This window comes from Anoplopoma fimbria, chromosome 22 (genome assembly GCF_027596085.1).
Source record: "Anoplopoma fimbria isolate UVic2021 breed Golden Eagle Sablefish chromosome 22, Afim_UVic_2022, whole genome shotgun sequence".
NCBI classification, from domain to species: Eukaryota; Metazoa; Chordata; class Actinopteri; order Perciformes; family Anoplopomatidae; genus Anoplopoma; species Anoplopoma fimbria.
The window spans coordinates 8,838,206-8,858,937 of record NC_072470.1 but is presented as its reverse complement, the minus strand read 5'-3'; the positions used below and the strand labels follow the sequence as shown (position 1 = coordinate 8,858,937).

General features: G+C 40.5%; 1 long non-coding RNA gene across 1 annotated transcript in view; it reads right to left on the bottom strand.

Annotated features, from left to right (window-relative positions):
- Positions 1-20,732, bottom strand: part of LOC129111502 (uncharacterized) — a 56,000-nt gene extending 35,268 nt beyond the window's left edge. The window contains exons 1-2 of the long non-coding RNA XR_008532321.1: positions 20,676-20,732; positions 20,060-20,155 (exon numbers count right to left, since the gene is read on the bottom strand). This is a non-coding gene — a long non-coding RNA (uncharacterized LOC129111502). The remainder of the gene's footprint in view (positions 1-20,059; positions 20,156-20,675) is intronic.

Below are 20,732 nucleotides of genomic sequence, written 5' to 3'. Positions count from 1 at the left end.
GTTGTTTGAAAATTTATTAATTTGACTTATGGTATATTACTTGAGGCTATATCATAGTTTTACAAAGACGTAGGCAGACAAGGAAATATGGAGACATTTTTCTAAAAGGGTAACGCTGGAGAGCCCTGTCAACTAGCATGTAAAAGCAGTTTGCCGACTTTAAAACCATCCTGGACCTTTACTGCTTGGTACTTTTTCCTCTTTTCAGCTTCTTTTTTACTGTGAACTGTCTAATGAAGCAAAAGTGCCATGAAAATAGTCTTTACAGAGTCATTTACACTGAAATGCTCCGGGGGTGGAGGGATGATGTTCCCTTTGGGAGAACTTGTGAAAATCTGCTTTTTAAAAAATACTTTCTGCTGAATTTTTGGCACAGAAGGTTGTAGGAATTAATGCAATATGCTTGTTCACTCACCGAGTCTAATCTCCCAACTATAAATTACAGGTATAAATGAAAATGTATTATGCAATTTATCTACTTGGAATCCTAAAAGTGTTGGCCCTTGTGTTCAATCTTTATGCAGCCTGGATAAAAAAAGCCAGCACATAATAAAATGAATCTCCAAATGAGAACTGATAACCATCCTTTTTCTCAACAGTTTTCAAATAACCTAAACTACACAGCATTTAATGGAAAATAAATCAGTTTAGCTGCCACGCATGCTGTTCCCACGTCTGCAGCATGAACGGAGCAGGACTACTGTATTATTATGCACATTTACATGGATGACACCATAACCTACAATCTGTGAAGCACTTGTTTTGGATTCATGAAGTGATTTGACGTTCATGTAAGAGGCTTTTTTTAGTTTTTATTTGTGGAAACAAGCTCGTTGCTCTTTAAAGGAGACTCCCGCCATAAAGCCAAACTTGTGATGGGCAGATTTTTGGCAGCAGCAACATGCGCCTCTGTTTACAGACATGAGTGTAATAGACCACTATGTCATTAACCAGTCCATTGAACTGGCTAATAATATGACTTACATGAGGGAGGCCAAACCATTGGGTGCCAGTTAGCTTTTCCGTTGCCATCAATTTCACAGTGCGAGTTGTTCGCCGCTGTCATTTCTCCCTAAAGCAGACCTGGGGTATAGGTAACATTTGCAGCACAAATGAGTTTTTCTCATCAAAAGAAAACTCATTGGATTTCATTCCAGAAAGGCGACACGTTGATGATTGGCATGCAGCTAGATGTAAATCGAGGAGAAATGAGCATATAGGATGTGAAACTCCATTTACAGAATTATTCAAATTAAACCTATATCCTTTGACTGGGTGATTTGAAAACAGCAACAATCTTTGCCAAAAAAACCAACAAACTTCTTTCTGTGCTGCTCCTCCGACAGTCGGAGGAATTTGCAGGCTTAACGCTGCAGCTTTTGATTCTACATTAACACCACCGAGGCTGAGCCAGGAAATGCTCTCACATCCCCAAAAACGTCATCCTGCTTAGTATCAAAGTCTTTTCTCTCACTTTTTTCTAATTGATTCCCTGTGGGGTTGTGCCAAACACTGGCATGACATCAGAGATTATGAGGTGGCACGAGCTTCGCTTTCTGCACTGTCAGATTGAACAATAAACATTTGCGGAAAGCAAACAAAAAAAGGTAACACTCAAAAGGTTTATACAGTATAGCATGATTCACATCTACAATGCATGGACTGATTCGGGACTTTGATATTGGGTAACAGAGCGAGAACGGTGACAGTCAAGCTTGATCGCCATCACAACAATCCAGTCTCCACATGCAACACAAACAGTGTGTGAGATAATAAATGCAGAAGAAATCCAACAGAATGAACAGAGCCTGGCAGCCTGATAGGGCGATGAGGAATTACAGAAGTAATAAGAAAAGACGAGCCGAAGAGCTGGCTGAAATAAATACCACGTCTATTTCTTACAAGTTTGCTTTAGGATTTTAGCACGTTGGCGTGATTATGAAAATACTAACAATTAAATCACGACGCAAAAGCACCTTCTATCTATAATTTACATGTGCCTGAGGAGCCTGGGACTGAATCAACAAGAATCAGTTCCCCCATGAGAAAGATTCTGAGCTATTATCTTTGATTAAAGATTTTCTAAGCCTTTTCATTCCAGCTATAAAGATGGTTCCTCAAAAACTAAGCACTCTCAAACTGGATCAAATCAAAGTGCAAAACACACCAGAGCGTCTGATTAGAAAATGTAATGGGTTTTTTTGTGCTTGCATTAGAGTACAATCACAGCTCTTTTTTAAAACCAATATATTAATTTGATTGCAAGCAGAATTAATTTAATCCTTATCAGGTCTCATGGCCCAGTTTGTGTTCTGAAGCTGCCAAAATTGATATCATTAACTTTACACTTTGTTTTCCTGCTTCACATGTTATTTAGCATGCCATCTGGTGCTGCAAGGAGGGCGATCCAGGGAATCACTGGGAACTCTGTCACGTTTCAGAATATACTATATGAAGACAGTTAAGATGCTTAACACTTAAGGCAGGCGATATTGATGACAATCGCTACCCACAGTGCTACAATGTGTTCTGCTCAGTGGGGGAGGAAGTTCCAAGAGTCTTTACTTGTGTAAAAATGCAAGTACAAGCAAGAGTATCTAAGTATTTCCAGCCAAATATGCAAGAGATTCCCAACCTGGAGGTCGAGCCCCCTCAAAGGGTCACAGGAGAAAACTGCTTTTGTTTTTGGGGGATTTATCTGTAATCCAGAGGCTTCCAAAAGGGGGTGCCATGATGACGGGCAAAGGGCTCCGCAAGATCTTTTTCCACGATTTCACATTACCGTAACTATAATTCCCCGTTATGTTTAAATGCTCTCAAAATAGAACAATAACCATTCAAATTACCATATTAAAAAAGCTGTTAAATATGCAATTATGCCGCAGCTTTTCAAGCAAATACATTTTCCATTGGTAGAGCAGTCAGAAATAATGACTGCTAGAGAAGTAATGGAAACATTTGTCAGTGTAAATGCTGATGTGTCTGAAGTGCTCAACAGTTCAAGGCGCCTAAAAGAACTAAGATTAGACTGAGTAGTGAAATCTACTCGGCTCAGAGCTTTTCATGGAGAAGGGAAATTTGGCTGTCTCCAGCTGGAAAAAAACTGTCAATTTGTGCAATGGGGATAAAAAAGAAACTGACAACAAGAAGAATACACCAGCAAAAATGTTGAATATTTCACACAGTTAAGAAAACAGTATGAATGCATCATGTGTGTTAAAGTAAAAACTGCTCAGATTTGTACTTGAATTGCACGTGAGCAAATCTACTAAGTAACTTCTCCACCACTGGTTCTATACATGTGTCATATCATCGCAGGTAACTGATCTTCAATTTCTTATTCACAGCACGTGAACTCGAGAGTATCCGACTTTTCCCCCATCATATCCACCGTGTGTTCTGCACAGTGCACCACGTCGGCTCAAAGAAATGACTATTGGACTGGATCTGCTGTTGGGAAATGGACTCCAGAAGGTCAGTGGGCAATGATGGTGCTGGAGGGGACGAAGGGGCGGATGGGATATCCCCTGTGTCCCGTCTGGCCCCGGTGAGATTACGAGCGATGTAATAGGATCGTCCATTTTCTGTAATAGAGCACAGAAAGGCTAAGCCCTGGCTTGGGTCTTACTCACACACCAGATCACCACCAAGGCAAAAAAAAAAGAAGAAAAAACCTGTCTCTCCTTGCTTAGAGGAAAGGAAGCTTAGCTGCCTTTAGACATGAGCAAAAATACACAGCGGCGGTTGCTTTGCGCTGCAAAATAGGGCGACGCTTCCGAGGCACAAAAATCCCCGCTGAGCCGTAACGAGAAGTGAATAGACTGCGATAGCGAGAGCTTTGGCTGGACTTGTTTGTACAACGGCATAGTCCATTTCATGTTGTTTAATTGGCTCATTTGCAAACTGATGATACACATTCAGAGATAATGGAGTGTCTGTATTGAAATGCATGACACAACTGCACCCAGTGAAATGCCACAAGTGATGTTTCCTTTTTACTGACAACTCAAACGTTACACTCCCAATCAGACTGGTATGTCTGACATTGTGAGAATCAATGCTTTTTCGTGTTATTTTGCATGAAACATTACTAGGATTCATGCTTTTGATAATGCCATGCTTGTAGGTCTAATGTTGAGAGGCAAAATCCTTTTTTTGGTCTCTTGTGGCGTCCTCAGCAAGCAATTTCTATTCAGAGTTGCTCCCCTGAGTATATGTGAGAAAAGCCTTCAAAGGCTCTTAGTTTGTATTGTCAATAGATGTTTTGTTTCAGCAGGGGAATGTTTATCAGAGGCAATTCCATCTGAACAGATTTATTGATCATCCTGCTAAAAAGGTTGCTCTCAGAAGTAAAAAGAATCCACCGTATTGTGAGAATCTGAAAGTCCTGCTACCCCTCTCCTCTCCTCTCCTCTCCTCTCCTCTCTTCTCTTAGGCAACTCCAGGTTAATCCGACTTCGGCCAACTGTCACCCGCCGTCTGGGTTGCTATAGCAACTGCATTTCATTCCCTCAAACAAGATGCAAAGAAGTTAAGGGAGTCAAATTCTCAGAGCCTCCCGAGGCGTCACCAGAGGACAAAAAGATTCAATATGAATGTGGCCGGAAAAGAAAGTCAAGGCTTCAATTCGGCAATTCAGTTATCAGAACAGATCAACACCGTCATCTGTTCCCTACCCGCAGGCCTGGGATAGTAACCATCTGTTCTGACAACTCCTTAATGAACGCTCAGACACAACTATCTGCCACCGTGGTGCTATGGTCGGGAGGTGTTAATGAGGGTGCAGGAAAAAAAATATAGAAAGTTGACAGCTACATTAGCCAAAGCTAATCCTTTCAATTCCCATTATTTCAAACAACGGAAAGAATAAACAATGCACCTGCGTCCTGCAGTGTTTCCTGCTGCTAAAGCTATTTGATGCCCCACTTCTGGAGGGGGAGAACGACCGCGGGGGACGCCAGAGGAGAGGTAATGAATACAGGCTGCAGACTGGGGCTGGCGAAAGACAAGCTCTTAGAAAGAGGAGGGAAGTTCTTTGAAAGCGAAGCTCTGATGTGTGTTTATCTGCGAGATCTCTGAAGGATGCCTTGATTAGTGGCACAGTCAGCTGAAGCTTTTTCGTCAAGTCTTGATGTTTTTTTTGTGTTATTTTTATGGCCCTCTTATGGATAACTCTGACTGTGACATCATGTACTCCAAACAGCAAAATGCATGCAGATACATTTCAAAAATAACATCAACAGCTGCAGTGGAGCAAAAAGTAAAGCGTGAATTATTCTGAATATAGTAGAGAATAACAGAGAGTCTAAAGTCGTGCATAATGCATCAGAAAATTGGATCTCCCACTCTGAGTCAAGCAGGGACTCTTCAGTGTTCGACAGGTTGACCACTCAGGCCAAGCTCTGTCTAGCCTTTGCACCGAGACAAATGGCCTCTGTAATTAAAAGAGGAACCACTGTCAGTGATTGTCAGACTGTGTGGCTGCATATATTAACATAAGAGGAGTCTAACTTTTAGGCTCTGTTTACAACGGGCATTAACATGCTTCTAGGGCGACCACTTGTGATCAGATCTCACTATTTACAATAAAAACATACATCATCTGTTTTTTTTAAACCAGCAGGAGGCATTAATGCACTTTCCGTGACTAGTCTGATAGAAAATAAAAACAGAAGAAGAAATCCAAACCACTTCGCCCATGATGTTTGACGCACCCAGAATGAATCTTTATGGGCTTTTTTTTAGAAATTATGGTGCAAGTTATTGGATCACAGTGAGTCTTGTTGATCAATTACACTTTTATATTTACAGCTTTCCATGTGTTATCCAATCGCCCATGCAGATGTTAATGCAAGGTGAAAACAGAGTATTAAACAAGGTTGTTATGGAGTAAAATATCTCACTTGTGTTTTTTTGTTGAAGCATACTCAATTGGGAAATAACTGGATATTAAAACAAACCACTCTGTACTTTGGAGCAGTGTGTCTACAGCTTCTGTCAGTGTGACATGTTATCGTTTATAGACCAAGTAAGATATTCAATAATGATGTCTGACCACTGAGCCCATGATCTTGCCCTCTCTGCTACATGAAACGCATGCATGTATAAGCTTTGTTTGGTTGCTATGTTACTGTTTTTAATGAGAAACTGCCAAGCTCTGTCTTGACTTTCTGATTGATTGGGGAAAAGCTAATCCATCCGGATTTAAGTGGAGCTATGCGCACGTTACCGTGGTTACCAAATCTTGCATTAATGTATTCGCCTAAAAGATCACTTCCATTGCAGCCCAAACTACAATATATTTCACATCAGCCTTCTGTACAGTGTATTAATCGAACCGAGTAAACACGCCGACCAATGCTAGTTTGTCTTTCTCATCAGTCCGTTCATGCATTGTTTCCTGTCTTGCAGGTGGATAAGCAATAAAATTCTTTCTTACAAGAAAAGTATGGAGCAGGTGGTCATTTCTGATTCATATATGACCTTGTGATATGTCAAACAGTTTTTTCCAAAGGTCAAGAACCATCAGGTTCATTCTAATCCTGTGCAGGAAAGTTGATTTCCCCTAGTGTGAATAAAACTTACTATATAGAGAGGCAATTATCGGATGCAAATACATTCAAATGCTGCCATAAATAAAATGGGTGTTTGATATAAAGACATTACAATTTGTATGCTTTCTCCTCTGCAGAAAGCTGACGCACCAGATGGTTTGTTACACCGAACCATCTGAGAAGCTGTCATTGGAAACTGTTTAAAAAACAAAACATTGACAGGTGATTGGATGAACCATCTGTCAATCAAATTCTTGGGTCTCCCAGGGGATTTAACAGACTTCATTAAAGTATTTTCCCTCATTCACATGCAGTACTCTCTTAGGCTGCCTCAGTGACGCTATGATAAGTGAATCAGACGCTGTGTCAGTTTCTTCTTCTAATTATGTGCTTTTTGGTTGAATCCTTTGAATTAACCATCTAATTAAACACAAATGACTGACTAGTAACAGGGATCTGAGGCTTTCCTGTGTTTATTGGAATAGGAAGGTAAAGAAAGACGAGCCAGGAGGGAGGAAGTCGTGTTCGGAGCTTTGGCAAAATGAGCTCGCCACAGGGTGCTCTGATTTCCAAAACTGGTTGTTGACCTCCATCTTACAGGGTGCGAGTGAGTAACAAGCTCCCAGGAGAAGAGCACGTGGAAATGCTTTTGTTTAATGTGAGTCTTTTATCTTCAGAGGAAGAAGGAAGGGAGGATTCTGCACCTTTTGTTTACACTATTCATTCATTTGCAATGGTGCTCGGCTTTAAAAGAGAAATCAGCTGCACTTAGACCCGTCTTTGATTTCCCAAAGTACATTCATTATTGCAAACATTGCGTGTTCCCCTGTGTGTTTTCTGAAGCACTATTTAAGGTCTCTCTGCTCAGGAAGAATGAACTTTGCCCATTTCTGTCAAAACAGAGAGTCAATGACTCTTTTAAAAAAAAAAAAAAAAAAAAAAAAAGCTACTTGTAGTTGCTGGAGGCATACATTCAAACGTCCTGGGGGGCATCCCAGAATGCCTCATTTCTAAGCACAGAAGTATTTACTCTGACAGTGTTGAGATCTGTCTCTATAAAACAGAGAAGAAAAAGATATAAAAATGTGTCAAACCACATTCAGTGAGATGTAGTGGTGAACAGTTGTTTTGTTCACCACTACATCTCACTAAATCTGGTCCTTGACACATTACGACAAGCTCAAAATTCCTGTAGGCACATCCCATAACATATAAACTTTGTTTGTCTCAGAAGGACAGTCTCATAATTTATTGGTTTGCAGCTGAAGTGAAGCTTGTGTAAATCAATGCCAGTCTGTGTGGGTAGTAGTCCTCCTTCTCCTTGGCAAGTCACTGAACAGCTCCTGTAGTGATTGGAGTGTATTTAATCTACTCTATTATCCAAAAATTCCATCGCATAATTATTACCGAAGGGATCAAAAGTGGTATAGAAATATAAAACACTCACTTAATTTACGACACCGTGAACATTTCTATTTATGCCAGGACCCAATTAAATGATCCGATAGTGTGATAAACGCATTAGCGTTTATTGTAATTACAGGGCGGGATTCAGACGGATATCTCACCAAATGATTCAGACTATCCAACTGCGCAAATCAAATCTATCTATAGGTTAATTATACATTTCAAAGCCTCATGCTGCCCTGTACACTGCTTCCTACATGGAGCGTGAATTAAGTGGGCAGCTCAGCAAAAAAGGAAGTCTGAAGGGAAGTGACCTCCTGCAGCTGAGGGGAAAGTGTATGTAGCAACTCAGACAACCTCACTTTCTCCTCCACCACACACAGTATAACCCTCTAATGTTAATCTCAATTAGTAGATGTCAGGAAAAACTAGTCTAGAGGGATAACTATGGCAAAAAAATGGGAAAAATAACCAGTTTTAGACGTATATTTTAAAGCAACACACTGGTCCGATACGGAGAGAAACCACAGCAGTGGTAGAGAGTACTACATTACATTACAGTCATTTAGCAGACGCTTTTATCCAAAGCGACTTTCAATCAGTAGTATATTACATATCATTCACCCATTCACACACTGATGACAGGCTACCATGCAAGGTGCCACCATCAGACTCTAACTAACATTCATTCACATCCAGTCCACACCGATGGCAAGCCTTCAGGAGCAACTTGGGGTTAAGTGTCTTGCCCAAGGACACATCGACTGCCGAAGCCGGGTATCGAACCACCGATCCTCTGAACGGAGAACTACCTTGCTCTCCACTACACCATCAATTTATCAATGCACATGTACAGCCATGCTTGTTTATATGTGGCAGCTCCAAGATAGGTTGCACTGCCTTATCTCCTGGTGCGCAATCAAAGAACTCAAGCACAATTCAACACAGATTTAGAGGAGCATCTGGCTCCCTGTTAGACCCGGCCCTCAGGAAAACCCTCCATCAGACGCTTTTTAAAGAAGGAAAATAGCATAAAATAGGAGGACATCTGTTCTTTCATCCAAACCACTCCGGTCCAATGGAGGAATAAAAAGACCTGAACCTGATTTGTGGTCTCAAATTTGACATTAATAAAACTCAAAGGGTGTGAACTCTTTCATCTAAAGCAGATGAAGCTACCATGTATTGTACAGTGTCTGCTATACACACACACGAGAAGTCTCACTTCTTAGAGGCATCATCATCGTTGTTGTTGTTTTTTTACTTTCTCTTACAGGCTCTTGTGTTCAATTAATTCAAAATGATGACTGCAATGCTTCCTCTGCACACCATTAAGATAAAATATATAAATACAAGCAGCTGATAAACAAGTATCATGCATATCATGAGCTTTTCAAGGTTGCAAAAACCCTATGGCGGCTGATATCTTATACTATTGTCAATTAACCCCAACCTAATTTAAATGAACTACCTGTGGCATCATTTAATTTATTGCAGAAAGTAGGAAGCTGCAGGATGACAGCTGAATCCATGCAGATGTACACCGGAGACAACACAACACTGCAGTCGACATTTTCATCCCCACCATGTGCAAAAAGTCTCTGAGGAACTCTGACATTTCCATATGAAATACATCTGGTTTGTCGAGGCTGCCGAGCAACTTTCAGCTCAAAGTCCTCCTCCTCCTCCTCCTCCTCCTCCTCCTCCTCCTCCTCCTCCTCCTCCTCCTCCTCCGGGCTGTTTGTTGCAAAAGCATTTGCGGGTTGAAACAGAAACGTTAGATTAGACCAGAGGGACACAAACACCATCGCAACAGGAGCAAATTGGGAACTGAATGAAAGAAAAATCAATTATGCCAAAACCCCTTATTAACAATTAAAGCTGGTGAGGGGGCTTTCTCTTGCTTTTGTTGTGGCTGATTGTTTGGAGAGTGGCGTCCTAGGCAGCTGGGGTTGTTTGTCTGACTATTGTCTTCAATACTGATTGTCACCGCCCAAAGGGGAACCATGATAAAATATCATTTCTGGGTCTGCAAATTTTACAGGAGACAAACTATGAGGTCACAAGGTTAAGTCATCACTAGCAAAACAAGGACATAGTCAATTTTTAGATATAATTTTGTATATGTGTCTCCTCAGTTTATTTAGTCTTTTGGTTCACTCCTTACCAGACGGGAATGTGAAGCACAGAGACCTTTAAAAAATAAGTGTGTGTTTTTACTCTAAAGGACGCTAATTACAGTAAATGTCACTGCACTTGTATTTAACCATGAAACCTTAAGTATAACATTTCAATTATTTTGGCATGTTAGGACCATTTTAAAAGTGTAGAAATAAGAGAGAATAATGTGTGTCATAATCTCTGAATGTGAATTTTTGCAACACTTAAAGACATACAGAGATATAAACACATTAGGCTGGTTAGGAAGTTGTGAGAATCAACAGTTGTCAATGCAATCTAAAGAGTGACATTAGTCACATTGTATGGGATACCTCGATTTTACTACTGCATGTCACTGCTCCGATATGAAGGGCAGTCCTACCGACTTTGGATTGGTTCTTAAAAGGCAGGTTCTTCTATGATTTGGGATGACAGGGAGATCATCTTCAGTCTCTAGTTGAGCAAAGTGTTTAGAAACTGACTTGTCTTAAGTGTAATTTACCACTAAAGAGGGTAGACTAATAGTGTTAATTTAAGTTAGACAGAAAACACAAAATAAGAAGTGACAGAAACGATGAGACATTGTACTATTGAGTGCATATGTCAAAAAGAGATTAAGGATAGCGGGCTCAAAAATGACACCTGAAATAATAAGACAGTCTGCTGTGAAAGATTACTTGTTCCACTGTACATTCATTTTCTTGCGGTTTTTCTGCAGCGATCTGACCTTTCCTTTTCGTCTCCACCAATCATCTTGTAAGATCTCTCCTCTGATCTATTTTCATGTGCCAAAGACACAAGAATAAACTGTTCTGTACCCAGACTAATAAAACCAACGGTTTCAGTACAGCTTCAGAGTTAGCAGCCCAGTTCAGCTCACTTATCGGTGTAGAGGACATGTCTGAGCTGGCTGCGCCGCCCCGGGGCCCCTGTGGGCCATGCTGGGCGACCCCTTACATCCAATCACAGCTGGTGCGAGGCTGGTTGGGCGATGATGAGCAGCTGGCTTTGTCACATTAGCCGTGACTGTGTGTGACCCCCAGGGTGGCTTGGCAGGCTGCTGGCTTACCGAGAGGCCTGAGAGGAGACTTGGTTTGGGGTTTGGTGAGGGGAAATGAGCCGGAGAGGACGCCGTCGACGACAGGACACTAGCGGACAACAAGAAAAGCGTGCATCGCCTCAGATAATGCTGGTCTGCAGCCAACAGAAGCAGATGTTAAATGCTGATTTGGTGACTCGGACACTCCGGGGGTTTTATTTCTAAAAAGGTCTCATGGTCAAATGTGATTTCAGCAATGTGCTCGGCAGGTAGAATAAGTGTTTGTTTACAGAATTGGAAATGTAGCTTGATACGCTTCCCCTGCGGCAGTGTTGATGTCGATAGAGGTTGTGTGGTGTAAAGCTTCCACATGGCACAATGATGTAAAATAAGAAGTAAAACATAATCCAAAATGGACCTTTTGGATCTGGAAGTCAGTGCTGCTGCTTTCCACAGCTAAGGCATTAGAATAAACTTTTATGGGAATCCTGCAAGCCCTTCATTCAGACAAAGCCATAGTGTCATGACGGTAATTTCAACTAAAGACATGCTACTAAAAGAATCAGCTGGAAGGCAATATAATTAAACTTTTATACTGTATTAAGGCTGTTTCAGAGCCTTTCCCTCCAACAACAACAACAACACAGTTGGCCCAGAGACTACAAATACTTTATATAAAAAAAATTAAAAAACACACACGCAAAGAGCAGAGAACACGATTTAACATGTCAGCTAAACTGGTTTGTAATATTTATAGGACGAGGAACTGAGGCTTGAAAAATGTACTTGTGATGAAAGTGAAGATCAAATCGAAGTAAAAGCCTGAGGCTCGACTCCCTGCTGAGAGGAAGGACGGAGAGGCAGAGGATGTGAAAGGACAGGAGGTGGACAGAGAGGAGAGGAGGAAGGAGAGGCAGAGGATGTGAAAGGACAGGAGGTGGACAGAGAGGAGAGGAGGAAGGAGAGAGAGAGCCAGAGTAACAAACAGAGAGAGAGAGTAATGTGGAACAAAGAGATAAAGACTGCGCTGGGAAGAGGAGTGGACATTGTGGTGTTTCTAAATTATTTCCTCCTCCCTTTAAGGATGTTTTCATCCAAAATGAAACTTTTCTCACTCCAGAGTTAATCAAGCTACGCCTAAATGTGTAAAAAGGACATAGAAATAAACATAATAATGAAATTGAAAATAGAAATCAAGCGACAAAGTAAGCAAAAGAGTGGGCGATGGAGTCGGCTATCAGAAATGAATCTCATAACTTTATTGTAGTTATTGTGGAATATTTTATGCTGAACATTTACCATAGAGACTAAAAAGTAATATAAATCTTCTCATATAACCGCAAGCAAACAAATAAGTGTGTTTAGAAAATGACTAGTCTTAAGGGTCTTTGTGGGGCTTCACAAAGACCTAAAAGATACTTCATGGCTTTGACTGTGAAGCAGCTGCAGGTGTACTTTAACAGGAATATATTCAAAACAATGAGGAGGTGGAGGAAGGTGAACATCCAGCGTTACTGTCGCTTCAAAAACGATATCAGAAATAGAGCACGTCCTCAAAGAGGCATGAATATCTATAAAAAGGAGCAGGAGTTTGGAGCTGAGCTCGTCCACCTGCAGAGTGAATAAAGCCTCAGATTTCCACGCAGCACGACTTAAAGATGACTTACATAGATTCAGTAAGGAGGATGAGGAGCCTAAACTGTAAAGTTAAGAGGGTGGATTCAATCATCTACTTTATAAAAAGGAACTATACTGCGATCTTCAATATCCCTCCTTGTGTCAGTCCGTGACTCATCTACCATTATTTCAAATGGATTCTCTGTCATATGCATGGCGTTAAAGATGTGTTAGAAATACCATCAGCGTAATTACCTCAAGAGTCTCTCTGAAATAAATTGGTGAAGGTAGAACAGATGTTCCACAGACATTACTGCTCACATGCAGCAGCTCTGGAAAGCACACCGCTCTAACACCGGACTATTTCTCACCATATGTGAGCCACTTTGCCGCAAAAGTTATGGGGACATTGTGTCATTCAAAACAATTATAATTATTGATCAGATAGGAGCAATATAATTAAGAAACACGAACTAAAACGACATGAAAGTTAATAGCAGAAAGACATTTACTTGATAATAAAACCACCCTCAGTCCCATCTTGCTTTGACTGTTGAGGAATAACAAACAAAAGATTACAGTCAAAACTGATTATTATTTTCTTTCAATTCTAATGCAATTTGCAACCTTCAAATGTTATTTTGCAATAATGACAAAAACAACAGAACTTAGGTGAAGCCAATCCTTTTTTGTATTACAAGTTTATATTATTTTATGATTAAATATGCAAATCAGGCGTTATTTGGTGCTAAAGTTTGGTGAATTAAGGAGAAATTGACACACGCAAATAGACAAAATAGTAAAATAAACACATAAACATGTATTTTGTCTGAGGGAAGACATGAAATTGAAGAACAATAGACCAAACAATGACAGGCATCATCTCTACTGAGTTAGCTGCCCCTGCATGATGCATGTGTATTTAGAGACTAACAGCCATATCTAGTGCAACAGGGAGGATTCTTAAATAGCCCATGTCACCTCTTCAGAGGGTGGACATCTCATTCTGTCCATCCGATCCATAAAACATATTAAGTAATGGATGTGTGTGTGTGTGTGTGTGTGTGTGTGTGTGTGTGTGTGTGTGTGTGTGTGTGTGTGTGTGTGTGTGTGTGTGTGTGTGTGTGTGTGTGTGTGTGTGTGTGTGTGTGTGTGTGTGTGTCTTTGTGCGTTGCACGGCCTCTGAAATTAAAGTAAGTTAATTTAGCGGTCTATTGAGTAGTCCATTCTATTCCCCATCACAGCCCAAGGTGACAGCCTGATACTCTATAATACACTTTCATGTTGTTGTGAAGGGAGCGGGTGAAAGGGGGGAGACAGAGGAGAGATGGCTGCTGTGTTTTGCTGTGTCCTCTCCTCATACACTATAGTGCTTTCTCCCACACAACCTGCTATTACAGCCCCCTCTAATCAGATTTGCAGAGCGAGGGCCAAATGCCTGGCTCCTGGCTTGACTACGTCGACGCAGCTGAAGGGGGCGAGCCATCGGAACCCCTCTTTGGACGGGCAGCTGAAATAACAGTGATCACTCCTGACAGCAGCACATGAGTGGAGACTGCACTCACATTTTGGCACAGCGCTCAAATGTCATTTCACCTTCGGCGCACACTAAAAGGTGACGGGCTTCATCCTTCTCGCCAGGCGGACGGGTCGGCTGCAGGTGTAGCCCAACAGAAACCGATACGTATAGCCAAACACGACGCCGCGCCCTCACTGACAGACCCCGAAAAGGGACGGATATGTTGATGATACAAAATAAATGCTTGATGCGCACATGTGCACTGTGTAATGAGATAATATTTGGGGGCAATTTGTTATGCTGATGGGATAAATGGAGCTGAATCAATAGCAATAACACGTCCAATAACAGGTCAAGTATCATCTGCATCTAGTTAGAATGCTATTTGTGATTAGCGTAATTTCATAAGCAACAAAGTAAAATGTGTGTTGCAGAATAAGAAAGGCGGATGTGAGTGCAGCGCCACATGAAAAGGGATTTTCACTTTGAAGAAACATAATCAGAGTTACAGAGCTGCTTCAGAGGATCACCACGTCGTAGATGCTAATTAACTTTTGTACGTCAACTACAAGCAACACAAGAAGAAAAGTGACAAAGTTAAAACAAAGGCAAACAGTTGGTGCTCTAATTGCAGGTGCATCAGTAACATAAAACATTTAACGCTCAACTTAAAAGTCGGGGTAAATAAAACCGTCAAGTCTGGGTTGTTAAATTGTATTTTTCTGTTTTATTTCTAGTTTTGGTCAACCTTCCCACTGATCACACTGCCAACTGGAGATAGGCCACCACAGACACACAGACCTCCAGTTCTTATTAACTAAACCACTGAAATTAAACTGAAAGTACCTGCACTCCAAAAAAGTCAGTTATAATCATTTATCTCAGAGCCAAAGACAAATTCAACCGTTTCTGCTTTCCTATTCATTCTAGCTCCTTTGACTGTGATAAAAACGTATTTCAAAATCATGAAATTGTTTTTTACCTTTTCTAATGCCAGATGCCATTCTCTTCTATTCCTGCTTCAGGTCTGTCATATTGTTGGAAGAACATCCCTTTGGGTATTTGGGATTGGGTCATTTAAAAAAGGAACGGCGAGGCACTGAGTAATATGGGATTAGTTTTGATCATTTTCTTCTAATGAACACTTCTCCAGTTTGTATTCCATAAGTGCAATTTTATCCTATATGTGCAAGTTTATTCTAAATAAGAAAATTGTATCCTTCTCTTATCTATGTTTACACTGTAAACTTTCTCTTGTTAGAACTTAGTATTACTCTAGTGAGCCTAATGAAATAACAATACAGTTGTCTTCAAACCTGACCTTTAAAGATGAACAGTGCACATACTAAAATCTGCATACTATCAATGTACTTTCAGATATGATCTTTTCAAAACTAGACAGGGCAGCCCTCCAGCCTCATGCATCTCTAAACAATATACAAGAACGCATAACCTGGTCATATAGTCATTTCTCTTATTTCCCTCTACATCGGGACATTTGTAGGAATAGAAAGAAACAAGCTTTCACGAATAGCAGGATGAAGCGAAAAAAGCCGTCCACATCCTCCCTGATCCTCACATGAAAATATCACTGAACCTTCACAGGATGTTGTGGAGCACACGGTGTAGAGCAGATTTCCAATTCCTTCATCTCTCAAAGAACTGGAAGCCTTTTCCCTTTGAAGAAATGATCCAATCTCCCAGTGCACGCGGCTGCGGAGGACTGGAGCTGATCCAAAAAGGAAGAAGCTGACCCTATTCTTTCACAAGTAGTATTCATAGATAGTTAGGAACTGCCTTGTACATTACAATTTCCAGAAACTTTGAGGGAATTTGCTGGCTGTGGTGGTTTATTTGTGAACCCGCACTATAATGTATTCCCGCACACTTGCCTAGAATGTTTTATTGTGAAACGTACAGTTAATCTACAATGCCAGTTGAACCATCGTGACGTTAAATCACATGGACATTCTCCTTTTTCTGCAGCTAACCAGTAAATGCACATTATGTCATGAGAAGTAAGAAATATGTTTTTCGGTTTTAAGACACTTTGATGCATATTCCTACGTTTAACCTCTATCCGACTCAAAGGAACATCTTTTCATATTATTTCTTGTAAGTGATTGATACAGCAGAGGAAAGAGACAATGAGATAAGGGGAGCAGAATCAATCATCATTTGCAGAAGGTCATTGGTGTGGACACTGAGAGGGTTCTGTCCCTTCACTTTGGTTTTAAATTTAACGTCCAGGTGGATTTAAGAGTCTGGATGTTAAAGTAAAAGATCCAACAATGATAAGGCAGGGACATTAATTAACTTGACCTTCAGAACAATGATTATTCTTATACAGGGATCTTTATATGTTCTTTAACAGTCATATTGTATAATCATATTGATTATGACTATTTGATTAGTTTGACCTACTGGGCTATCACTGTAATGCTCAGCCAGGGAGTTAAATTAAGACCAGTGCTAGATGAAGTGTCTGACAAGCAATGAAAACCAGAGTAGCCCCATGTTTCTAACTAATACTTTTATGCTCTTATCTCCCATCTACTGCACCGACAAGGTGGTGCCTCTTTGTGATGGTTAATTATGTGCTGTACACTGGCAGAAATGCATTAGTGGAAGTGCTGTTCTCTGGTTCATGTGATGAACTCAGCCTTTAATGTTGTTAAACTAATTGAACCTTTGCTCAAAAGTTAGTAAAAGTTGTTGTACTTCTTCTCCTATTATGAACCTTTTACTTCATCCAACATTAAACAAGTTTAACCTATTGTTGCCTAGAAGCAAGGAGGGAGACTTTTATTTTGAAGATTCAGTATTACAAAATAAATATTATGTCAAAGGCATTTTGCCAGAAATACAAGGATGTCTTACTCAGGCTGCTTTTCTAAAGGGAAGCCAATGCTTAAGTGCCTTTAACTTGCAGTATCTCTGATGGCCAGCAGGTGGCGACTCCTCTGGTTGCCAGAAGAAGTCTGATTGTACCAAAAACTATGAGAAAATGACTCTACTTCTCACTTGAATTATTACCTCAGTAAACATTGTGGACGTGAGTTTATGGTCTCAATGTCTAGTTTCAAGTTTTCTTCAATACTGCATGATGTTCATTTGGTAAATTATGGTCAATTAAGAGTCAACTATAACATAAAGCAGAGTATGCTTTAGGGCGGGGTGTCTTATTCAAACGGAAAAAAACTAAGTTGTTGACGGCCAAAATGCCAAACTTCAGGCTTCAAAACAGTAGTCCACAAACCAATAGATGACGCAACAGTGTCTACGTCCACTTCACACAGTATATTGTCGAACTACATCCTGTTGCATTTTGCAGCATTCAAGCCAGCATGCTTTTCTGGCTATTCTCACCCACAAAAGAAGAGGTAAAGCCGAGTGAAAGAATTCCGATAGCAGACATGCACTGAACCGAGTTATGCTACAGAAGGGATGTTTGATACGAGATGTTGATGCATGATCCAAAAACTGCTCCTCTACAAAAAAAAAAAAAAAAAAACATACCCAGCACATACACACTGCTTCAGTTTACATTCATTTTAAAATGTGCTCTTTGTACAGCTGCAGCTATAACACCTGGATATTCACCACAAGCTATACTCTGTTTGCAAAGGCTCAACTCTGTAGCCGTCTCATGGAATGTCAACATTTCTCCGACACCGAAGTTACAGCGCTTTCCTACTTGAGGGCAGTTACGTTGTTTCATCACATGGCAAGTTGTGAAAAATCATTCAAAACATCTCACGCTCTGAAATCATGATGTGCTGCTGATTCAGACGACGCGGCAGTAACCCCACCATGGATCTGAATATAGATATTTCATCTTGGCTGGATGCTTCCCCTTTGATAGTCTTATGCATATTCATTAGCCGTGATATCCACCAGAAGGTTATTATCCATAAATGTCACTCTGTAATTAATTAATCCTGTCTGCTGGTTGCTCTCCCTGCCTCATTAATGAGCCAAGTCTAGCTGATTGTATTCATGTGTCCAAATATACAGCTCTATTTTGGATTCATATGCCAAAATATTTCACTTCATTAGCAGCAGGAATCGCCGCAGGGCCATTTGACGGGCAGGATCCGCGTTGTGATTTCCCCGTCATCGGAGCGCGTTGGATCCCGTTCGTCTGTTTTGGGTCGTTGCAGTAATGAGGGAACACGCGGCTGCAGAGTCAAAAGTGAGGGAACGCCTTGGACAACGAGGCAAAGTTTACTCACACTCGGATGAGAATCACCTTCGATGGGTAATGCGGTCCAAGGAGACAATTATGGGGGTAATTCTGTGCTGTTTAGCGAATTGATTTTTAAAGCTACCCCAGAGGCACAACTATTACCGTTGGTTTGAGTTTTAATAAAAATCCAATATGAATTTGCACAAAGCCGAGATGAGTAACTCTGGCAAATTAGGCTAATAGAGAAGAATACCACAGCTCACGAATGGCTTGCAAATAGCTTGACATTTACCCTACCATGCACTCAATTATTGGTGAGAATTTTATCCTTAGGTTCTGCTCAGTTATGCATGGTGCTTTCCGCAAATGTAATAATCTATATAGGCTTTAAGGGACACTGCAGCACATGCTCTCTTGATATGTGGCCAAAATGTGTGCTTAGCAGGATGGCTTAACGCTAAAAGAGATAGCATCGTAATTGGAAGCTCACATGTCAAATCCCCAAACATCGGCCGGGTGTGAAGTGTTCTTGAGCAAAACACTAAACCGCTTCTCGCACACTGTCACTTCAAATAGGAACATCCGCAAAATGTATAAAACATTAATGTAAATTGAACAACGTGAGAAGAGGGCTTCTTTTGTGTGCCCACGGCTTCTGATTTGAATCACTCGCAGTTGGGCCCGTTACATTAAACTACAATCCTCCAGCAGATTGAGAAAAAAAAAAATTGCATTCACTGGTTCTCTAGCTGGGAAACGTTTGAACGTGATTGGGAGGTTTGGCTTCTGATATCAGACACAGCAGGGGGAATAAAAAAAAACTGTGGAATATACATTTTTAGATATATAGAAAGATAGCAATATTATCTTCAGTTATTTATCGCTGAATGAAAAGAGAGTATTATTGAAAAATTGAAGCAAAGCCCTCAGGTAAGTAGAACTTCTACAGCAATGCCAACGGTTTGAGCTGTGTTAGCATACCAAACACCAAACCAAACACAAAGTACAGCTGACAGGATTGTCTTTAGTTATGCAGGTTATTGGTCATAAACCAAAGTAATGGACTAATCAAAATGTTGACATGGTGAGGATACTGATTATAAAATAACTCACATTATGAAGGGGACCTTATTGTAAAAATAATAATTGCAATCCAGTCAACCCTTAGTTGTTGCCACATTTCACTCAAAACCACAAACGCGCCACAGGAAAAGTCTGATTTCATATTCACCTTTTGGGTTTCAAGCATAGCTGATATTTGTGTCAATAATTAAATTCAATGTGCTTAATTAGCATAAATGTAAAAAGGGCAATATTGCCAGTAAATCCAATATATTTTTAGATTAGACAAAAATGTTTGACTGAAAGACCCAGCCAAAATTTACATAATTACATAATTAGAGGGACACTGTTCTATCAGATTTAATTGCGTTGTATTTTCTCAAGTTTATTAAGGTCAAAAATGGACTAATTAACAGTGAAAACATAATCAACACCTCTCCCACTCCCACATGGGACGTCGGTTTGTACCTGATGCAAGTCATACTGTAATACAGAGTGTGTGTTAGTCATACCTTCGGGTCCCTGAGGGCAACATGTTCTGGCTCAACGGGATGAGATGGTCTCAGCTCTGCTTTCAGGGTTGGATCTGGCTCTGGTTCTGGCTTCTCCTGGAAGAAATCATCAAAATATTAATAATGTCTTTCCTTTTATCAAATCTGAGCACAGGGGATTATCTCAAAAACACTGTCACTAAGCTTAATCATTAATTATCAAGGCTGGGTTTTTTTTTTTTTTTGTCCCAAAAAGGACATTTTTGATACACATGGTTTCCACTGGAGAGCAACGTGCTCATTAATCCTAAAAGCAGTGAATTAGCATGATTAGCTGATATTAGCTGTCTTTAATCATGCTTTGTGGTTAATTCACTTTCAAACAGCTCTGAAAGGACTTTGGGAATTCAGAGCTGAGCAAACCTGGCTGACTTTCAAATCCAGGACGACTAAGTGTCCAACTGAGCTCCTTTTCTTTTTATGTGAATTTGTAGTGAAGTGAACAGCCTGCAGCAATGCTGTTAGTTTACTGCTGCTTTATCAACTGTTAGCTCTCTGTTAGCTCACAAGCTACAAGCAGAGCTAACAACATACATTGAGCTGATAAAATATATAAGAATGCATGAATTTAATTGACCTCACAAGGCTGGTTTTTGGAGTCACACTGCAACAGGGTGTCAGCAGAGGCTTGCTT